General features: G+C 42.1%; 1 protein-coding gene across 4 annotated transcripts in view; it reads right to left on the bottom strand.

Annotated features, from left to right (window-relative positions):
- Positions 1–23,050, bottom strand: part of LOC135486856 (heparanase-like) — a 125,944-nt gene that overhangs the window by 67,641 nt on the left and 35,253 nt on the right. The gene's annotated exons all lie outside the window — the stretch shown is intronic.

Raw genomic sequence — 23,050 nt, 5'->3', positions numbered from 1 at the left:
AGGAACGAAACCTACCACCTATCGATGATTTCGTGAAATTTGACCTCCATTACCTTGAAAAGAAGGTCAAATCAAAACCTGTATGCTATGTGATATATCTTTGCTAGTACCAACCAAAAAAATCATTAAAATCCCAGCAAAATCACGGGTCCTATTGCATGTTTTATGTTTTTGCTTTACGCCCCCTGTACTGTAGCAATGTCTCGTTGTTGGTTTACAGTAATGTAACTGTGGGCCATGTGGTTTAACCACAGGGTGGAGTGACGCGTCTAGTGCTTTAGCGTAGTGTAGATACGTTTCTCGCTTTCAGCTACGGCCGCTGGCTAGCCCTCGGGTGAAAAGAGGAGCAGATGTGCGTAAGTCTCCTCCTGCCAGTACACAGCCTCTCCTCTATCAAGACTCCAGCAGTACCTCCTCGTGGTGGCCTGCGGTAACTGAACACCTTGCGGCTCCAGGCAGAATCTGCTGGGGATCTCGGAGCAGATTGGAGCCCCAGAAGTGCAGTGTGCAGGCCCACTGGCATGTGGACACGCCCTGGCACTCACTAATCCAATCCCCATCTATGGGTTAAATAGCATGCTGAAGTCGGATGCACTGGGCCAGCGCCCTGGCGCCTAACCAGCGGTGCTGGCGCCTAACCACAGTGCAACGCATCCAAAACGCTTGTGCCCATGTGCCACGGAACCAATGACCGTGGCACACATCCTGACAAGATGTGCGAGATTGGCAGCTCTGAGAAAAGACATCTGGCCAGAAGGTACCAGCCTACAAGACCAGCTCTATGGAGACCTCCAACAGCTGCGAGACACCATAGAATACATCAGAAGATCGGATTGACTGTCTAGAGCGAACGAGAAGAAGAAGAAGAGTAATGTAACTGTCTTCGGTCTATATAAGGAGAGGTTGCAGCAGCAGTGGATTGTTGTTGTTCGAGATTTGTGGAGCGAAAACTTTCTGTGAAAAATTCGACCATTTTAGGGTCAAATCTATTTGTTGAGCCTCTAAGACCCTCTAATAAGAGACATAGATAAACATACGTATGTAACTTAGGATCAGTACATAAGCTCTTAATACCGGTAATTTTGGTGTAATTGAGGTTTTTGTGTTTGGAGTAATTTCATGTTTGATCACATGGCGGCGCTCATGGTTGGTTGTACCTATGTCCTAGGTTTCACTCTAATTGCTAGTACGTGTTGGTTTGTTTCAGTACATTTCAGTGTACGTATGCTTAAGAGACGGTATGTGTGGGAGACGTTGTGTAAAGAATAAAGACATAATATCGTTTTAAAGAGCCGTTGCATTGTACCCCCTGGTGGCCAAATTAAGAATAATTTTGAAATGAAATTTGGTGTGAATCGCCCAAGGGTTCATGTGTATTAAGTTTAAGTCAAGACCTCATGCGGTTACGAAACGTGCCGCGCCAGCATATGCCGTCGGTGGATGACGACAACTGACGCCACGTCATCACATAGGCTCACGAGGTGAACCAAACATGGAAAGTAAGGTAGGTCTCTTTCAAACTCAATTTAATATTTTGATGTGCCTATATCACGCATATACCCAAGTAAAATGAATGAAACGGCCAGGGGCCATTGTGCTCGCCGCATAGATATTTGGTGGTTAGGAATTCATCCTGGCTAAGAAACATGCTACATGTATAGTATCAAATGAAAGTCGTACCTACCATAAAAATATTATTGAAAACTAGTCACTAATAAATGAGATATTGCACTATTTACCGTTTTTGTTTGGCTTCCTCGTGGCTGAGTCGCCAATTATATTGGACCGAAATTCGGTGTCAGAGGTTATCTGACCTGGAGGGTCATATGTACCAAGTTTCAAGTTGTTAGCTTTAGCGGTCAAGAAATGTGCCATTGTTACACTTAAACGGAAAATTTTAGCCATTTGTCCTCTTTAACCTTGAAAAGTAGGTCAAATCAAAAATTCATATGACATATGATGCATGCTTGCTTGTAGCACCTACCATAAAAATATTATTGAAAACAAGTCACTTATAAGCGAGATATTGCACTGTCTACCTTTTTCAGTTCTGGTCTCCTGGTGCCAGAGTCGAGAATCAGATCAAACCGAATTTCAGCGTCACGGGTTATCTGACATTAGGGCTGTTTACACACACAAGTAAAAGTACGATGAGATCCGATCGAATCTGAATGCGGTCGAAAACTTCCTTGTGTAAACGAAAACCAATGGGGACTCGTCGAGTCTCATGAGGTCTAATCCGGATTCAAAATGGGACCATCAGATGAGGTGGTTCCATCGGAACTAGTCCTCATTAGTCCGGATTGATTGGGATCAAAATGGGTCGTGTAAACGGGATGAGCCCTCAATGCGGTCTGATGGGGACTAAAAATTACCTGTACACATGCGTATAAGTACTATTTGATACTTCGGCAATACTTCCCGTAAAACCACGTTTTTCGCGCGAATATCGACATTTCTCTTCATTCATTCATTTCTCTCTTGCGACTAAGATTTTTAAAATTAATTTGTAAAAATGGGTAAGGACAAGTGGTGTGATGAGTTAGTGTTTGATTTGCTGCAAATCTGGAGCAAGGAATCCATCCAAAGGAAGCTGGACTCCAGCTACCAGAAGAGCATTTTGTAAAGTGACATTGCTGACAAGCTGAATTCTGGTGGCGAGGATCGTGCGTTCGACCACAAGGCAGTTAAAGAAATGATCAAAAGATTAAAAACTCATCACTAAATCTGACGGATTATTGTTGGAACCAAGAAAATGAAGCCTCATTAGATCGCATCGCCGTTGTACGTGTAAACGGGTACATAAGATCGAGACCACATCTGGTTTGGAATCAGGGCGGATCCGATCGAATCCGAATGCGGTTTTTGGCTGTGCGTGTAAACAGCCCTATAGGGGATCATGTGTACCAAGTTTCAAGTTTATAGCTTAAATGGATAAGCAAATGCAATAGTTACACAAACTGCCAATTCACGCCATTTGACCTCTGTGACCTTGAAAATTAGGTCAAATCAAAAACCCGTGTGATATATGATGTATCCTTTGCTAGGAGAACCTAGCATACTTTTTTTATCGAAACCGAGTCACTTGTAGGAGAGATATCAAACTTTTAAGGTTTCCACTTTTGGCCCCCGATGGCCAAGTCAAGAATCAGATTGGACCAAAATTTATTGTCAGAGGTCACCTTACCTGGGGGGGTTCTGTGTACAAAGGTTCAAGCCACTGCTTTTGAAACAAGATACAGACAACGACGAAGACAGATGACGGACACGGCGGTGTTGTATAGACTCACCTACAGTGAGCCACAAATGTCAAGGAGAGAATCATGCAATAGTTCTGTATGTGGTGACGATGGATGCCCGAGTATCGCCATTGATTATTTATGAACTTTGCCCCCTGGTGGCCTCATATAAAATCAGATCGGGATCAAAGTGGGTCATTAAAGTAGGCGATGCATGTGGCTACCTATACACCACATATGATCAACATCAGAGCTCTAGTTTCGACAAAAATAGACTTGCATGATTTTTTTAACTTTGCCACATTTGTAATCGAATTTGTAATAGACTGTAGTAAGTTGTTTGGTTAGGGCTTACTAATCCAACAGCGAGCAGCAGGGTTTAACACCTCCTTTGAGTTGAGGATATGAGCCACTGCTGCTTTTTGTGATCATTACATAACCAGAGGTGTATAAACAAGCCTACGGTAATTCTAAACAATGTAGTCTGTGTCACTGTAGGTAGAGATTAATTACTAATATTACATATATTAATTACTAATATAATATATATACATTGTGGCACGCTGGTGGTGTGTCTGTCGCTGAGGATGGGGTGACTGACTCACTGAAGTCCCTCATTTTCAGCGACAGGTATGGCATTGCGGACTTCAGTGAGGGCCGGTTGGTTAAGATCTTGATTCGGGCCTTTTAAAAATGTCTACTTCTGTGTATAGTCTATTTATTAATGTATTTTATTTTTAATGTTCTCCTTTTAGGAGGTAAATAAATATTATTATTATTATTATTATTATAATTATATCAATATTTAGTGTAGCTGGGACTACTCAGTCTAGAAGCATGGTTGATTTTTGAAATAGTGACTTTGATGAACAAAAATTTTACAAAGATTGTAAAAGAATGAATATGAATATATGAGGATTTTTGAAGTGAAATGTCTCATCTTACAAAAAAAGAGGATTTGTAAGCACTCTCTTTGTATAAATCTACAAAATACATTGTACAGTGGAACCCCGGTCGGCGACCACCTCAGTAACGCGACCACCCCGCGAACACGACCAAAATTCTCCGGTCCCGAATGGTTTTCTCTCTAATTCCCATTAACTGGCCCTCGCTAACACGACCACCCCGGTACCCAAACCGCGACCACCAGCTTGGTCGGTCCCAAACTGCAAATTAACCCTGCTAACGCGACCATGAGGCCTAATTGCCATAATCAACCATGACCGCATCGTATCAATTGGCACCTTCTCGCAAATCCGTGTTGATAGTTAGCACCTCGAACACAATGACCATGGGAATCCATATGAAAATTAAAGGTTGTGTAAGTGAGTTTGATCAAATGTAAGCGCAAATAAAATGAAGAATAAACTTTCTTTTCGACTCACGGTTTGTTTTTCATCATTTAGTATTAAATAATGTCAAGAGGCATGCACACGTAGTTTTTAGGACAAATAAATTATGTTGATTAGTAAGAGTACCAATACTCAAAGTAAAGAATGCTTACTACGTCGTAAAATTGATAAAATACGTTTTTAAAAAGATGATTTAATCAGTACCAGTTCAAATTGGCTGAAGTTAAAGCAGGAAGACATCAGGAAGAATTCTCAACATCTTCTCACATCACCTCTCTCAATGTTAGCGGGAATATTAGCTTGACATCAAGAAGGCAGCTGCCGATGGTGTGAATAACATGCTTGCTCTAATTAGCATGCTCAAGTTTTAATGTAATGTTTGGTCTAATTAGCTCTCGTCAGTTTATTTACTCATTTACATAAGTTGTAAATTAAACGCAAAACAGTCAAGAAAATGATTTTTTATTCGTAATATACACACAAAATTATCGAATCACCCGGTGGCGTAGTCATTAATGCATGTCAATGTACACACAGCATATCTGCTAGGACGATGTTTTGGCGGGAAAACCTACTTATGATTCTTAAATTCACTAACGCGACCACCCCGGTAACACGACCACTTCGGCTAAGTCCCTTGGGTGGTCGTGTTACCGGGGTTCCACTGTATAGTGTAAACAAGCTTCATTCTATATAATGCTTTCTGTGTCACCCCAGATAGAGATTAATTGCTAGTATATATACTATGCTTATACTATATATATCATTGTTTAGAGTAGATAGGACCACTCTGACTGGAAGCATGGTTGATTTTTGACAATAGTGACTTTGATGAACAGAAATGTTACAAAGATTATAAAAGTTATTTTGTTCTTAGGACGCTATATGTTTGGGCCAATTTTGTTAGAACTTTGACAGACTGATTATTAGGTCTGTGACAACATGAACAAGCCATTAGGCTAATATGGGTCGTCGTCTTGGCTAGGACTCTAAGATACCACAACATGGGAAGGATGCATGGAATGTCACTAAAAAACGCATAAACCATTTCGAAATAATTCATTACATATTTCGACACTTTGACACGCATCTTTTTCTAGTGAACATACAGACCTATATCATCGCTTATTGTGACGAACTCGGATATCGGTCAGCTAGAGAAACCCGGCCCGAGAACAACTCATTTACCGCCATTTCCTGGACACAGCACACCCTCGCCGTGCCAGGCTAATCATTCCACTTTTTACTATGCTCCAATGATAACCCTGGCCCCAAATGTTTAATCACTATTACAAGAAAATTGTAATACTTTATCCAGCAAAAATATCGCATTTTCTCTCGACAGAAAATTTCAAAATGTTTAGAAATTGAGATTCCATTAAAAAGATACATCACATTCAGTCAATTAATACCCTTTTTTGATAATGTTTGTATGCACTATTTTGCGAAGGGCTACACACTTCGCGGCAGGCGATTTGGATATTGCCTGTTCACTCAGTCTGCAGCCAATCAACAAGCAGCCTGAGATTTGAATTTGTTGTGATTTCTTTGGCGTGCAAATTGGACACAGCAGACAGGCTAACCACGTGACATGGTGTCTGGAACATGTATAGGTCACGCCTGCTGATTTACAATCATTAACATTCAATTGTAGAAAGAATAAGGCGGCGCCGTCAGCTTGAATATACATACTCCCGATGCTAAGTTACACCCCGCCTCTGACAAAGTTGTAAACACGTCAGGAAATGGCGATCGCACGCTGACATTTAGCGAAAATTCCCAACTTCCATCGGTGATTATTAAATAATAACACAACGACACGGAGAGATACAGAAGTATGTATCTAATAAGAGTCTTAGTTACGTGATACGCGTGAGATATTTGATTGTCTGTGGTTTTGTTGGGTGCAATAAGCGATTTTATTGGGGCATGTTTTCGTGTGCGTGGTCACATATACAGAATGGTGTTTTGCATAGCATTCCCAATTGGCCGAAACCATTGAGCTGAAACAAATCGATTCACCGCCTTCACTTTTACTCCGATTTTGCTGAAAATTGGTGACAAAGAGGCTTGATGTATTCCACACAATTCGTAGGAAGCAAATTTCGAAAAAAATGATTAAAAATGTTTTTTCTAAGTAAAAAATGGCCTTCGCTAGGCATGGTTGCTAGGCATATGCTGCCACAGACATATCCACGGAAAAACTGACAATAAGGGTCTGCACTGCATTAGCGACGACCCAATTTATGAGCAGTTTTTGCAGTGAAATGTCTCATCTTACAAAAATGGAGGATTTGTAAGCACTCTCTTTGTATCCATCTACGAAATATAATGTTTCAATATTGGTCAAGGTCTTGCCTAAATTTTGTTTAAACCACTGTCAGATTGATGACTTTGATTGCCTGAACAAGAATATAGATGCTATTTTGCCTAGAGATCATATATCGTTGTAGAAAAAATGCTTTTATAAATCCCACTTTCACAAAGAAACCTAAAAAAATAGTGAAATGTCACAAACGTTATTCTGAGGACGCTTTGTGTTTGGGCTAATTTTGTTCAAAGTTGGTCTGACTGATGATTGGGTTAGTGTGAGCTATAATAGTGGAGTGAAATCTGAAATTGTAGTGAAATGTCTCATTTTGCAAAAAAAGAAAGAGGATTTGTGAACATTCTCTTTGCATAATCCACAAATGGAGAGCTAGAAAAGTAAAGAGGACATCCCTCTTTCATGGAGTCCTGACAAAACTTCTCAAACCTATTCTACAACAAAGCGCAACCAACAGACATTGTAATATAGTCAACATGGCAAAACATACTTGACATATGACCCTCTATTCAAAAATCGATGACATTTAACTTTGGATTAGATTCATGAGGATATTAGCCTTCTCAGTAAAATCCACTAATCCAGAACATTTGAAATTCCATTTAAATCATGAACACTGTAAATTTTACAAATAATCTTAATTTCACATTTCCAAAATATTGTGCACTATATACTGTAGAAGAGAAAAAAAATTTGGGTGCAGATCATTTCGCGAACATCGTGAGTAGGTCAGGCTCGCAAAAATATTCTACCGGGAAAGTCTCACAGAGGCACTGCATTTCACAGAGGCACTGCATACAGCTTGGCCCAACGAAGGCCTACATATATACCCCGTGCAATAAGTACTTGTCATAATCACACCTAACTTAAACACCTTTCATTTAATTATTGCTCAGATTATGCTAAGTAGGGGACATTTTACACCACAGTCCTCATTCACTACGAGCTCAGAGTCAAAATAGACAGTTATATTTTCTGGGAAAAAAATTCTTCACTCGCGAAAAAACATTCTGCGGCAAATATGTCCATCGCGAGGCATTCACGGATATTTTCCGTTTTATAGTAACAACTGCGCATGGCAACCGAACACGTTTGAGTGAGCAGTCTGCGACTTGCCAATTGCCTGAGGAGGGGGTACGCTAACTGATCGGCAAAGCTGCGGCGCTTCATCAAACGATGAGAACCAGGCAATTTCCGAGATACACAAACTGAACGGCTAATCTCTAATAATCCCTAGGCAATCTCGATAAAATGGACCCACTAAAAGGGCTAAAAACGGGGGGGGGGGGGGGGGGGGGTTCCTTACGGAAAAGTCATCAACGGCAGAAAAACGTAATGTTGAAACCGAATTCCAATTCATCCGACAGTTCCTCAATACACGCATGGTTTTAATACTAGCAAAGCGGGACATTTTTTTTTTGCATCTTTAACTCTTTCAGGGCCAGGATTTGGGCATTTTTGGGCATTGTCACTACCCAAAATCTCACAAAAATAATTGAGATACACTCATCAAAATTCTTCAAAACCTTTGTCTTTACCTCCTGTTTCAATAAAACAGCAGTAATAAGTAGGGGCATACTAGGATTATGTTCTAAATTTTTTTGAGGGAGTGGTATTTTTGGCCGATTTTCACCATTTTTCACCTAAAATGAGGGGTGGCAAACCCCACCCCATCCTCTCAGTCGAAAAAATTATTCAATTTGGACGCCCCAGGCCAGAGAAACCATATGAACCACATTTGAGTAGCTTGGGGACATCTGGTGTCGTCTGGAGGAACTAAAATACCTTAATATTTAGGTCGTACATGTACGTCCTTGGGCACTGAAAGAGTTAAATATAAAATGAAATGGCCAGGGCCATTGTGCTCACCTCATGTGGAGGAAAGATGGATAAAGAGCATGGTATTGTGTCATGTAGTGTTAGGTTTGATGTAGGTCCAAGCAATTACAATTTCCCCAAAATGGCCAATTTACAGCACATTCACCTCTGTGACCTTGAAAAGTAGGTCAAATCAAAGAAGACCCGGGTGACACATTGAATGGTTGTTAGAATTATATGTACCTATGATATAAAATTGGTGCCAATCTGGCAAGTCATTACTAGGAATAATGGCATTTTGAAGAATTTAGGATTTGGCCCCCTCCCTGGAGGCCAAACGGCAAATCAGATCGCACCAAACTTCGGTACCTAAGATCACCTGACCAAGGGGTACATGTGTACTTAATTTGTGATCAATAGTCATTGCAATTAAGAAACGTGCCATAGTTACGGCCTGATGGCCAATTTAAGCCATTTGACCTCTGTGACCTTGACAAGAAGGTCAAATTAAAAACCTGTGTGACATATACTGTATGGTGGTTAGATGTACCCATGATATCAAATTGGTGGCAATCGGGCAAGAAGTTAAGGAATAATCACATTTTTAAGGTTTTTGGATTTTGCCCCCTGGTGGTCAAGTGGTGAATCATATTGGACCAAACTTCGGTCCCTGAGATCACCTGACTAAGGGGTAAATGTGTACCAAATTTGGTATCAATAGTCATTGCAGTTTAGAAACGTGCCATCGTAACATCCTAACGGCCAATTTACACCATTTGACCTCTGTGACCTTAAAAAGGAGGTCAAATCAAAAACCCGGAGAATATATGATGCACCATTGCTAGAAGTACCTACCATATTTTTTTCAAAATTTCCCGACTACTATTAAGGGAGATATTGCATATTTTCACTTTTAATGTTTGGCCCCCTGGTGGCCAAACCATGAAACGAATCGAACCGAAACTTGGTCTGCAAGGTGTCATCACATAAGGGTACATGTGTACCAAGTTTCAACTCAATAGTTCTAACAGTTACGAAACGTGCCCTGCTAATGGACGACGGACGACGACGACGACAACGGACGACGGACGCCACGGTATGGGATAAGCTCACCTCTGCTAAGAGGTGAGCTAAAAATAGCTGCGAGCACCTATAATCATCACAGGGTGTCATGTTCATCTCCTAATTATATATCTTATGAATTCACTTTGCCAATATTGTAAAAGAGCAAATTTTAAAGGCCCCATTAAAACTGAAAATGGTACGGATGGCACAAAAGACGGTATTCTGTCAAGCTTGTACATGAAATGAAAAACTGAAAAATATGTTCATTTACAACAACGGCTTCATGGCATAGTGGGTAAGACAGCAATGCTCAAGTGGTGAGGGTTCCTTCGAAACCGCTTGAGGAATATTTTTAATTTTTTCTTTACACGAGAGCAGCTCCGAGACCTCTTACGTCAATGAAGTTCTTGTTTGTGCAGTCAAGTGAGAGCGGTCAATGGGTGCCTATCATGTTTCAAGTGCAGTTGGTCGTTTGGTGGTCGGGCGTTTGTGTTTTCTTACTTGGCCGTTAGGGTTTTTATGCATGCATATCAACTTTAAACTTCAAACTGCTGCCTCCACCCACCAAAGCTCACACATACATGCATCACAACGGCCGCCACAGGAACATAATTAGCGCATCGTTTTTGGGATTACGCCCGTAAAAACAATTTTCCAGCCTGATTGATAGACCCTGCAAAAGCACCTTTTATTCAACAAATATGTTAAAAGGGAGAGGGGAAGGAATGAAAACTGTTGGAGATTCCAATCTCCCGGTCAATACTTTAACTTTATTTTCTCTGCGGTTCACCCAGGCGGGAGTTTTGTTTATGAGTTGACCGCCTGCACGGGCGCTTCCATAGGCCTTGTGGCTATTTATAGCATTTTCCTTTGTCCTTTCTTGGAAGGGTTTGCCAGGCGCCTATGAAAGCGTCTGGGTTCGCCCTATAAATTCAGTCCCCTGACATTGCAATTCACTCCTGTCCCGGTCTAGTCAAAAAGTGCTCGAGGTTCCACATTCGGTATGTATACCCCAGTTTGGTATTCACATTTACGTCTTTTCAAATTTTTCCATTTTCTCCATTTCCTATCGTCTATTGTATTAACCATGTTTTTGTACAGGCCTGTTTTTTATGCTTTTGATTTATGCATTATATTTATCCTTACAGTTACCAATAAAGTTGACTAGAAAATTGATTGAACCATGTCGTTGTCAACAGAGTAACGAATAGACCACGTACACAACTACCAAACTGAATCATGATGCAACAGAACCATGATATGGGTATATATATGAACTAGAGCAGGAGTCCGCGGAATCGTATATAATCGAATAATCCAGGATCATGTACAGAAAAAGTCAATACGGACGTTCATACAACTGTCCCTCAGGGCCCGAGAGGCAGTCGGGGCCAGTGCGTTTGCACTGTCCGATGAGGCAGGCCTAGACGAAGCAAGTATTGGACACAAAAGTCCTAATGAAGGTTATTGAATTATCGGTTCCATAAACGAGAGCCAATTATCGGAAACGCAGCGGGAAATCACTAAAGCCGACCTCATGCTTGACCCCGAGCTTCAAATGCAAGCACTCAAGGACTCAGATCTCTGCGAAACCACGAAGCTTCGTCAAATACCAAGGGAACGTAAGTCGAGAACGCTGGAAACCAAGCTTGAGCTGAAAAAGTTGCAAGTGTCTGACACTAAAAAATTGTTTGGTACCGTTCGAACGAGTTCTGTTCGTACTAAAGACTGGCTGGAGGATCAAAATGTTCATCATGTGGAAATACCTGTACGAAGCGTAGAGGCGTTGTGCTGGGAAAACGTTCAACCCAATTCTCCACTTCATATCAAATTCGAAACTCCTCGTGTCGTTCTAAACCCTACGATCGTTCAACAAAGTCCAGTGTTGTCCCCCTGGCTCATTTCCCAAATTAGGACTTCCCAAATTAAATATCAAAACTTTCAATGGTGAGCCCACAGAATGGCCAGAATGGCCAGAATGGCATTTGGGTTTTAAAAACCTCATTGATAACAATCCGTTATTGTCAAACTCCCAAAAGCTAGGTTATTTGAAGTCCTTTTTGGGGGATGAACCAAGGAGCAAGGTGCTCGGGTTGTTGTTGAGTGGGAACAGCTACATCAGTGCATTTCAAGAAGTGCAATCTAGGTATGGCAATACAACCCACATTATTGAGGCCTTTATTCATAAACTACACCAGTGGCCAAAATTACAAAACATATTCCGATTTGCCAGGGTATTGTACCCAAGTTAGTCAACTGGAACAAGTGTTTCGGACAATGGGCTACACGGCTGACCTTAAGGGTAAGGGACTCTTGGTTGATCTAACCTAACGCCTGCCTTACAATATGAAGGAGGCTTGGGGTAGATATGTGGTTAAAATTGGTAAGGGTGATCCAACGGTAGAGCTACCAGTGGCTACTGGAGAAAGAGAAAGCTCTTCGCTACGGTGGAGGACTCGAACCAACAACTCGTCGGTGGTAAATTTCCCATTGTTAAACAGGCTACGCTTACAACCCCGGTCGCACCGGCCGCTTCAACTTCACCATAGTCAAGCATTGTCAGTTTTGCACTAAGGGACACTGAATGTCCGGTCTTTGAAAAGAAAAGCCCAAAAGAGAAACTCCTCTGTGTTTCAAAGAATAGGTGCAACACTGATGGTTGCGGCAAACATCATTCATCCCTACTACATCAATCATTCACCAGAGAAGCCCGAGCTGATGATTCTGCTGGCATAAAGACAGTAACAATGACGCGACCCATCTCAAATGCAGTGTATCTGCAGACTTTGCCCGTACGGCTGCATACGCCCAACGGTCGTGTCATTGATCCCTTCGCTATGCTCGATTCGAGTAGCCAGGCCACTCTTATCAGAGAATCATTTGCTAGAGACATAGGCCTTAATGGCCCACATTGTACCCTTTCCATTGGAAATATAAGGGAAACCGAACCAGCCCAGAACTCTAAAAGAGTGTCTTTCTGGTTGAGTGACCCTAATGACCCAAACATGACTCCCTTGAAAGTTACCAATGCCTGGACTTTAAATGCCCCATTCAATTCGCCGCAACAGTCGGTGCCAAGTAACGACAGTAAGTGTTCAGTTTGGCCCTACATTCAAGATTTGAATCTTTAGTCAGTTGATGCAGGTCAAATTACTGTATTGATTGGAGTTGACACAAAAAGGGCATTCCTTCCACTTGAGGGTCGTGAAGGTCCTGACGACCTTCCCATGGCTTTCAAAACCCGCTGGGTTGGACGGTCATGGGACCCGTTGTACATAACAATGGAAACCTCAATTGCAACACAAGCCCTGGTGCCAATTTCATTCATGTCAGTGATGACAACCTACATGCACTGGTTGAGAAATTTTAGCAAACTGACAGTTTCCGATCTAAGTTAGTGTCTAAAAAACCAATATCTATGAATGATCAAAGGGCACAGGCTCAATTAGACTCGATCAGTACGTCATACTCAGAGTGGTCATTATGAGGTTGGCTTATTGTGGTCTGAACTCCCTGTCAAATTACAAAACAATCGCACATTAGTAGAGCGTCAATTTCAAAGTCTTGAAGCTCTATAAGGATAGCGCTCTGTGTGAAAAATATATGAGCGTTATGAATGGCTATGTAAAAGGTGGGTTTGCTCTGAAGTTGACACCTGAGGAGTCTAAACAAACCAGTGACCGGACATACTATTTGCCCCATGGTGTAGTGAATCCAAAGAAACTCGATAAATTGTGGGTGGTTTTGATGCTGCCGCAACATACAGGGGTGATAGAATGAACAACCATTTACTCATTTGTCCAGATCTCATTTACACTTTGGTTGGTGTATTAGTGCGGTTCAGACGCGGTTCCATTGCAAGTTCAACTGCCTCAAAGGTTGTTCAAGAGCCTTGATCATATTATCGACATAGAACGAATGCTCGATGGTATAGAGGACGGCGCTTAGTAAACCCAGAGTTGATTTTGTCTTGGGCACAACGAAGGAGACAATAATTACCTAAGCAAGGGGAAGATTTAGCCCCAAATATATGTACCAACATTTGATATTCATCAAGGGGGCCCTGGTTTTGTCGTTTCCTCTTTCCGAGGATTCGCAGGCCTAACATTTGATATTCATCAAGGGGGCCCTGGTTTTGTCGTTTCCTCTTTCCGAGGATTCGCAGGCCTTGCGTTTTCCGGTCAATACTTTAACTTTATTTTCTCTGTGGTTGAATTTACTCCTGTTCCCGGTCTATGCGAAAGTGCTAGAGGTTCCACATTCGGTATGTATATCCCAATTTGGTATTCACATTTACGACTTTTCAAATTTCTCCATTTTCTCTCTTTCCTATCGTCTATTGTATTAACCATGTTTACAGGCCTGTTTTATATGCTTTTGATTTATTTATTATATTTATCCTTACAGTTGTATATAAAGTTGACTAGAAAATCAATTGAACCATGTCATTGTCAACAAAAACATCTATTGCAAACTGAAAACCCCATTTGGTACACATTTATTTCGAAATCCATCTGATCACTGGAACTGGAGCTTTGTCAAAGCATGCGGCCAGATGATTTTTTTCCCCGACTTCAACATTTCATCTACCTAGACAGGGGTCAAAGTTCACTTTTTTACCAGGGTGCACTGTGCGACCGCATCTCGAAAACGTGATCACATTTTGCAATTTTCAGTGGCAATTATTTTCCCGCCGTTTCCCTATTTACGCAGGCGGTGAAAACCAAAATCTTGATAAAAAATATAAGTGTATTATTAGAGGGAAAAAAATTGTGTTGTATTTTGGCGATATATAGCATCTTATGAACCGAACCAAATGCGGTACACATCATATGCAGAAGAGCGGGGCGAGCCACGTCGGCCGCCAGGAATGAACGCTATGTTAGTCTTTACGGAACAAATTCACTTGTGACGAGATCATTTGCCAAAACACACAATAGGCTTTCAAGCTTGCCAAACATCATGCAAGCCTTCCATGAAAGTAATCCAAGCTATGCTCGCATTTTTGGACTTTCTGGTTGTTCTCAGTAAGTGTGTCGAAATTAATTGAAAAAATATAGAGGCTGTAATGGTCAGACTGCAATTGACAGCCCTGTGAGTGTTGTCAAGGTAGAGCTTAGGCCAATTATCAAGTGGGTGGGCAGTAATGTGGAAATTAGCAATAATTACTCACAGTGTTTCAAAATTGAATCTGCTTATGAATAAGAGTTATTGCTAGGGCAAGCTAGCATTTGAAGAAAAAAATCACCTATTGTTTATGATTACATGGTGATTTTATTTGCAGCTTTTTCAAACTTTTCCAATGGGCTTAATCATGAGGTTTTGAAAGGAACTAGTTTTCAACCCACCTAGCACTGACATGGGCAGAGGCCTACAAATATACAGTGACTACTCAATTAATCAGTGGTGACCCAGTTCTGAGGGAAGTTATTATATTATGCACTTGAGGCCCATTTGGGTGTCCAGTATAGGTCTGCATTCTTCCACAAAAGACATGGAATTTGACACCAGTCTGGTTTCTCATAATATGGTGTCATTTTGTTAAAAATTCTTGACTCTATTTTTGAATGTGCACAATTGGCACAACTAACTTGTATCAGTTTTCAAAGCAGTGGGAATGCTAAACACTCTTTGTACGGGGTGAGCCTAAAAAAATCTCACCGTACAAACCAGACCAATAAAATGTAATAACACAACAAACATTATCAAGATTGATTCTTTTTGTGGTGTTTCAAGCAAATGAAAACGTGTTTCTACTCTAAATATTCTTCAAAATTAACCTAATCATTCCGCCTTCATCGTCGGACAGTTTGTCTAACCCCAAAAGTAAGTCATCTCCGTTTACATCACGGTAATGTCCATCAGCCTCAGGTGTCAATCCGGCCACCTGAAAAACCTTGGCCATGGATTCAGGGGCCACTGCATTTCATGCTCGACTATTAACAATAGTTACAACCGACTGTAATGAAATTTTATCACAGTTCCCGTCATAGTCAGTATTTTCTATCTTCAATTATTTCCAGTACTTTCTTATAAGGGCTTTAACTCTTTCAGCCGATTTTGACGCGACGATTCCCAGATCCTAGCTGATTTTCAGGAAAAAGCAGGATTTCAGGATTTTTAAAAAAATACTCCCCCTACCTCTACTTGCTTGGTACCATTACATTAGAAAGGTCTTGATCCCCACATTACAGTGATATGTTGATTATAGATATCCATGAATTTGAATATTTTTCTGAGTCTCTTCAATTTTGCCAATTTTTGTGTCCTGAATTTTTTCCGAAGAATTGTCAGAAACCATTTTTATCGAATAACAGAATATTTCCTTGAAAATCGCTTGAATTATAACTTACATGTATAAACTGATATATAATACAAAGAGACAATGTCCAAAAAGTTTCAGAATTATATATACAATAATACCTGCAGGAAAAAAGGTTACGACCATTACGAAATCTTTGCAAGTCAGATTCAATACCCACGCCCCCCCCCCCAGCAGACTCAAAACGAACCAAATATCATCTGTGAATTTTTACTTGAAGCCCAGAAGTCTATTAGTTCAATTGGCAAACTGTAGATGGCTCCCCAATGCATTTGAGATCATCAATGATGAACAAGAGCAAGGCAAGGCGAGGCATATGCCCCCGTGAGCACATTGAGTTGGTGTATTAGGAAAGTGAAGTGTTTTTCAGACAACCCTGGGCAGCTGGTGTCATAGCTGACTGGGTTTAGTTGACATCGTGAAAGAGTCATTGGTTTGTAATGCCCGCTGTACACGTCATCTTTTTCTACCCACATAAAAAGTAACATGGTTATTACTCAAAGCGTTCTCGTTAAAATGAGCGGAAACGAAAAGTTTACAGACGGCTAATGGATGCCTTCCACTCTCTTGATATCCTCAGGACACTGAAAAGTGGCGGCCGGTGAGTCGATGAAGGGTCTCCTCACAGATAAGCAGACGGTTCAGCTTTGGGCTTGAAGTCAATAGCATAGCGATAAAATCATGCAGAAAGTTTAGGAAAGGAACTGCGGTCCATTCATGCCCACTGTACAGTTTGCTTGCACTAAGGCTGCCTTGCATAATCAGGTGGAAGGTAACCTTCTTGTACCATTTGTACAATTTCCCACACATGTGAAATCCATGGAGTTGCTGGTCCATCTGATCCAACCTTCTCATCTGGTGGTTATACTCAATCACACAGGTAGGTTTTATGATATCATTTTGTTGTCTATCTTTCTTCCCAGTAGGAGCAGTGTCAGCACCAGTTGCTGTGCTCAACAGACGTATGGTATTGGGCTTTCCAATGGACTTGTCCTTGAGGGCCCGGAACTTGACCGCCAAGACATGTTCATCATCACACCATAGAAGATTGTCTGTCCCTTCTCAACTCTGGCAGCAGCAAATTCTTTAGGAAAGTTCTTCTTGTTTGATTTTACAGTTCCAGTAACGTAGGTGCCCCTTGATACTAACCAAGCTGCAAGGTTTGGTAATATATAGTAATTGTCAAGAAACACACACCTCCTGGCATTCAAGTGAGGCTCAATTAGAGTGGCAACTATGGTTTCTGCAATTGACAAGCCTTGGGTTTCTGGTAATCTAACCCCACAGTATATTGTAAAGTCAAGCAAGATGCCGTTATTGGTACACAGTTTATAGAACTTGACCCCAAACCTTGACCTCTTAGTTTGGCAGTAGCTTGAACAGGGCCAGTGATGACTGGAGCTGGTAGTGGCACACAAGCAGGTACAGGCGCACTAATTGCATTATCATTGTCAGCAGAGTCATAATCTGACAGATCACTTTGCACATCCATGTCTATGTGTGGGCCTACATCAGACTGGGTGCCAGTCTGAACAAACAATTCAGAATTGGTAGTATCGAGATTATATTTATCATCAGAGTCATAATCAATGCCAGAACTATCATATCCTGCATCTTGATGCACTAAAGATTCACCGAGATCCAATCCTTCATCACCAGAATCACTGTCATCGTTGAGAATTTGTGACACAACTTGACCCAAATCGAAACGCTGCCTCTGGCTATTGCCCGCCATTTGCAAGTGTAGCAGACGATACGTTGGGAAATACACTGTGAACAGCAGTCTAGATTAGTTTGAGCAACTGTAAAGATGGCAGCACCGATCAGGCTAAATTTTAGATGGGTTTTTAGGCATCCCGTCGTCCATGCGGGATGCACCAAATACGACGGTGTTTTATCCCATATGTACGACGGGAAAGGGTTAAAGTTGTAGAGGGTTTGCACATGGTTTTCTGCAACAGTTTCTCGTTCTCCATTTGAAATTGCCTTGGCAAAACATAAGACGTGGCAATAAAACTACCAACCCCATCAAAATCATCAGGTTATAGCTCAACATGGTACGACTTTTTAGAATTGAGGGGTGAATAAACCCTGGCCCTTTAATAGTGCATAAAATCATGTGACCCTGGACCTGGTTTGTCCGCACACAAGAGATCTAGGCCCTAGTTGTGTTTGATCGCTTTTCTTGGCCTATATGAAATCAACCTGACCAGAAACAACAATTGCAACTGTCGAAGTTAGTTCAATCGACCAGTGGTTGAACTTACTATTGCCCCATATTGGACTTGGTAAAATTCCAGTCAACCACCGATTAATTGAGCACTCACTTTATTTGTGTAGCGACCGGAACTCGCACATCCCATGATTGACAGCTACTTAGCTTCTTACTATACGATCACCATTAGCCAATCAGGCTTCTTTATCCTTTTGTAACCTGTAAACCTTTATGCTTGTTTTCTAAGTGATAAATATATTTTAGTTGACTTTATGGAACCACGGCGTTCGCATCATTCTATACGTTACAACTCATTTGTGCCACTGCGCACATTGGTGCCTAAGACCAGGAAGGATAAGTTAAAACAGAAACTGGACAGTCAACGCGCTCAGATAGAAAAACAGGTTGAGAAAGGGAAGAAATTTTATGCTCTTGCAGAAGAACTCTCTATTACAGATGGTGACCTCTTGGAGGCTACCATTGAAAACATTTGTGCCAAATTGGAAACCATTGAAGTTACTCAGGATTAAATTAACGAAAAACTCCTTGGGACAACGGATTACGCCGAGACGTACGAAGAGGCAGATGATTACGTAATACGAGTCAAGGAGGACGTAAAGCGTTTCAAGGGATTACTGGAGAGGAAACGTGCGCCAGTCCCAGCCTTGGACACCTCTGTCAGCACAGAGGATTCTGACACCACGTCGGGAAGCGGCACCACCAATCGTAAGGCAAAACGGTAAATCTACCTAAGTTGCAATTGCTCACATTTGCCGGGGACATTCTAAAATGGCAAAGTTTCAAAGACTCCTTCGACGCTGCTATAGACTCAAATATCTCACTCGAGAGTATTCAAAAGTTTCAATACTTGCGGGCACAGATGAAGGGAGATGCGACTCTTGTTATTGAAGGCCTTTCGCTCACCGGCGATAACTACACCAACACGATGGATCTCCTAACCGAGAGATACGGACAGCAACACAAACTAAGATATGCCTACATGAGAGCTTTGTGGTCGCTGCCGTCACCAATGGAAACTATCACTTCATTACAGTCATTCCATGACAGCGTGGAGATATACGTTCGGGTCTACAAGCCATAGGACGCCAGGAAACATCATACGGGAACTGCTTATTCCGATCATCACAGAAAAACTGCCAGAGAACTTTCTAAGGAACATTTCCAGAGATCATGGGTATGACGATGGGAGTTTGAAGGATTTACGTGAAGCAATTCGGAAGGAAATAACGGCCATGCGTGCAGGTAAGCATGGGGATCTGTGTGATTCTAGACAGGATTATGATCATGAGTACAGTGTTCCAACTGCATCCGCCCAAGCACTATTTACCAACATAGGCAATTCTAATTCCAAGTCTCATTATCAGCCTCATCTTCAATCCAAATCTCATTCCAAGTCTCATTCTCAATCTCATCCCCAGTCTCAGTCTCATCAGTCTCGTAGGTCTTGCTTATATTGTAATGATTCGCATCACGCGCTAGATTGCCAAAGGGTTAAGGATCCAAACAAACATTTGGATATCGTTAAAAGGGCGGGCGTTTGTTGGAATTGTTTAAGTAAGAAGCATTCAACACGTTTTTGTGAGTTGAATTTCAAATGACGACAATGTAATCGCAATCACCATACTTCGCTGCACAATACTACCCAATTTAATTCACCGACGCCATCAGCATCCGCTTCCGCGCCTTCTGAAAGGCCCACCGCTTAAGCCGCCGCCGATGAACGTATAATCACGGTAGCAACTCTCGACGACGCACAACTGACTAGTTTGATTCTTTGGAAAACCGCAAACGCTGTTGTGAAAAGGGATCAATCACACACCCAAGCCAACATTCTCTTTGATGAAGGTTCGACCAAATCCTTCATTACGTCAGAGTGAGCCGCTAAACTTCAGCTAAAGCCGGATGGTGAAACAACTGTCAACATCGCAACCTTTGGTTCGGAACCAGTTAGGCAGAAAGTTAATTACACTTCTGTTAGCGTTAAAACTACAACAGGTTCCCAGATAAGGCTTAGCGTTTTAATCGTTCCTTCAATCTGCGTCCCTCTCAACAATCGCATATCCGCGGCCTGAGATTAGCTCAGCCACTATCCAGTCAGAATTCACTTGGAATTTCCGTTCTGATCGGCGCTGATTTCTATTGGCAGTTTGTTGGTAATCGTGGTAAAAGGGGATGGCCCAACTGCCGTTTCATCCGCTCTCGGTTACCTCTTGTCTGGGCCTACCTCATCATGTGACCCAGAGTTTCCGACTGATGTTAGCAGTTTTCAGGTTATGGTGACGTCACCACCCATCTCTGAACCTGACCTACTAACAAAACTCTGGTATCTCGACAGCATTGGTATCACCGATCAAACAACTGATCACTCGACCAATGATCTTGAGATATTCTGCACTGACAATATATAAAAATGCGAGAAACATTATTTCTCAAAACTGCCGTGGAAACCCCAGCATCCGCATCTACCAACCAACATTAACGTTGCTAAGGCCCGCACCAGAAACATGGTGAGACGCCTTCCGCCTGATACGATTCAAGTATATGACCACATTATACAGGAACAAGCCCAATGTGGTTTTGTTGAGCGTGTGGAGGATGATGACCCCCGATCGGGACATTATCTACCATATCACTGCGTCAAAAAGGACTCGGCAACCATGCCTATCCGCGTTGTTTACGACTGTAGTTGCAAGTCGCCAACCACACCAAGTCTCAATGACTGTCTGCGAAAGGGTCCTCAACTTCCAAATGACTTGGCAGGCATCCTCATCCGCTTCAGGGATCATCCCATCGCACTCAGTAGTGATCTGGAAAAAGCTTTCCTTCACGTTGGGTTACATGAAAACTGCAGAGATTTCACAAAATTCTTCTGGTTGTCCGATCCGAGCGACCCAGAGAGTGATTTCATTGTACACAGGTTTTCGTCTGTCTTATTTGGTTCCATCGCAAGTCCAGCCATTCTCAACGCCGTCATTTGCCCGCATCTACAGGAAAATGACTCGGAGACCGCCAGAGACATTTCTGACTACATCTATGTCGATAATGTAATCAGTGGGGTTACAACCGACAAAGAGGCACTGGATTACTTCAAGTCAGCCAATGCGTTAGTAGAATCAAAAGGTTTAAACCTCAGATCTTGGGCATCCAATAGCAAACTACTGAATGAAGCTGCAACAAACGCCGGTACCGTATATTCGGACAGCAGCACACCTGTTTTTGGTTTGATTTGGGATACAAACTCTGATACTCTTGGTTTCAAAACGCCTGAATTCAGGTCTTCTCAAGCGCCCACAAAGCGCGAAGTGCTCAAATGCTCTAGTCTAATTTACAATCCGTTAGGCCACTTGAGTCCTGTAACCATAAGATCTCACATCTTCCTCCGGTCGCTCTGGAAAGAAGGTCTACAATGGGACGAACCATTGTCAGCAGATCTATGTCACACATGGCAAACTATTGCTGATGACTTACAATTCGCATCTACGCAATGCCATATCAAACGGCATTACTTTCCAAACTTGGATGCTAGCTCAACGGAGCCTTGTCACCTTCATGCCTTTGGGGACAGTAGCGTCAAAGCCTACGGCGCATGTGTTCATCTACGCTGTGGAAATCAAATTGCGTTAGTCATTGTCAAGTCTAGAGTGCCCCCAACGAAGCAAATTACACTTCCACGCTTAGAGTTAATGGCCGCCCTGTTAGCCGCGCGCTTGTTTCATTACGTACGCAGTCAGTTACGTCAGACAGTGACATCCACTACACTTTGGTCCAATAGCCAAATAGTCTTGCACTGGCTAAACAGCACTAAGCCATTTCCACCTTCGTTCAAAATCGTGTGAATGAAATCAAAGGTTACAACGTCAATAACTTCATGTACTGCCCTACTGCAATGATCTGTGGTGGTACGGGCCTGAGTGGCTACACACGGGAAACTTTCCTCCGCCAATACTCGTTGAATCTATTGTAGATTTGGTGCCAGACACAACCGTACCATCTGAATCAGTGAATCTTGTGGAAACCGGAAAACCTGATAACCAACAAGTTTGCATAGGCCAAGTTATTAGTGTGGAACGGTATGGTACGCTGCGCAAGTTCTCAGGTTCATCAGTAATCTGAAGCAATCAGCCAACCATCGAAATATTGATGCTAATCTCAATGCTAAAGAGATTGATAGCGCAAATACTACCTGGATTAAATCTGTCCAGGCGTCCAGTTACCCGCGCAAAATAGACCGCATCCAAACTGACGCAAGGCACGTGCCACCTCCGCTTGTCCGCCAACTCAAGTTGATTCTAGACCAGGGCATTGTTCGTTGTGGGGGTAGATTGCATAACACTCCGATCAGCGAAAGCGCAAAATTTCCAATATTGCTTCCCCCTCAACATGGTTTCACTAAGCTCATCACTGATGACGCGCATCGCAAAACACTGCATTCAGGGCTGCAATTGACAGTAACTCTGTTACGCCAAACTTACTGGATAACAAAGATACGCGTGACTGTCAAGGCAGTACTTTGGAAATGTGTAGTGTGTAAACTACTTTGTGGTTTACCGTATGCGCAACCAATTTGCGCGCCATTACCTGCTTGTCGCTCACAAAACACTCACCATTTTCAGATTAGCGGTGTAGACTTCACTGGTGAAATGTTAGTCAAAACTGACAGTGGTCAACGCAAGGGCAGTTCACTTAGAGCTG

This window comes from Lineus longissimus, chromosome 4, assembly GCF_910592395.1.
Source record: "Lineus longissimus chromosome 4, tnLinLong1.2, whole genome shotgun sequence".
Classification (NCBI taxonomy): Eukaryota; Metazoa; Nemertea; class Pilidiophora; order Heteronemertea; family Lineidae; genus Lineus; species Lineus longissimus.
This window is presented reverse-complemented; position numbering and strand designations above follow the sequence as displayed.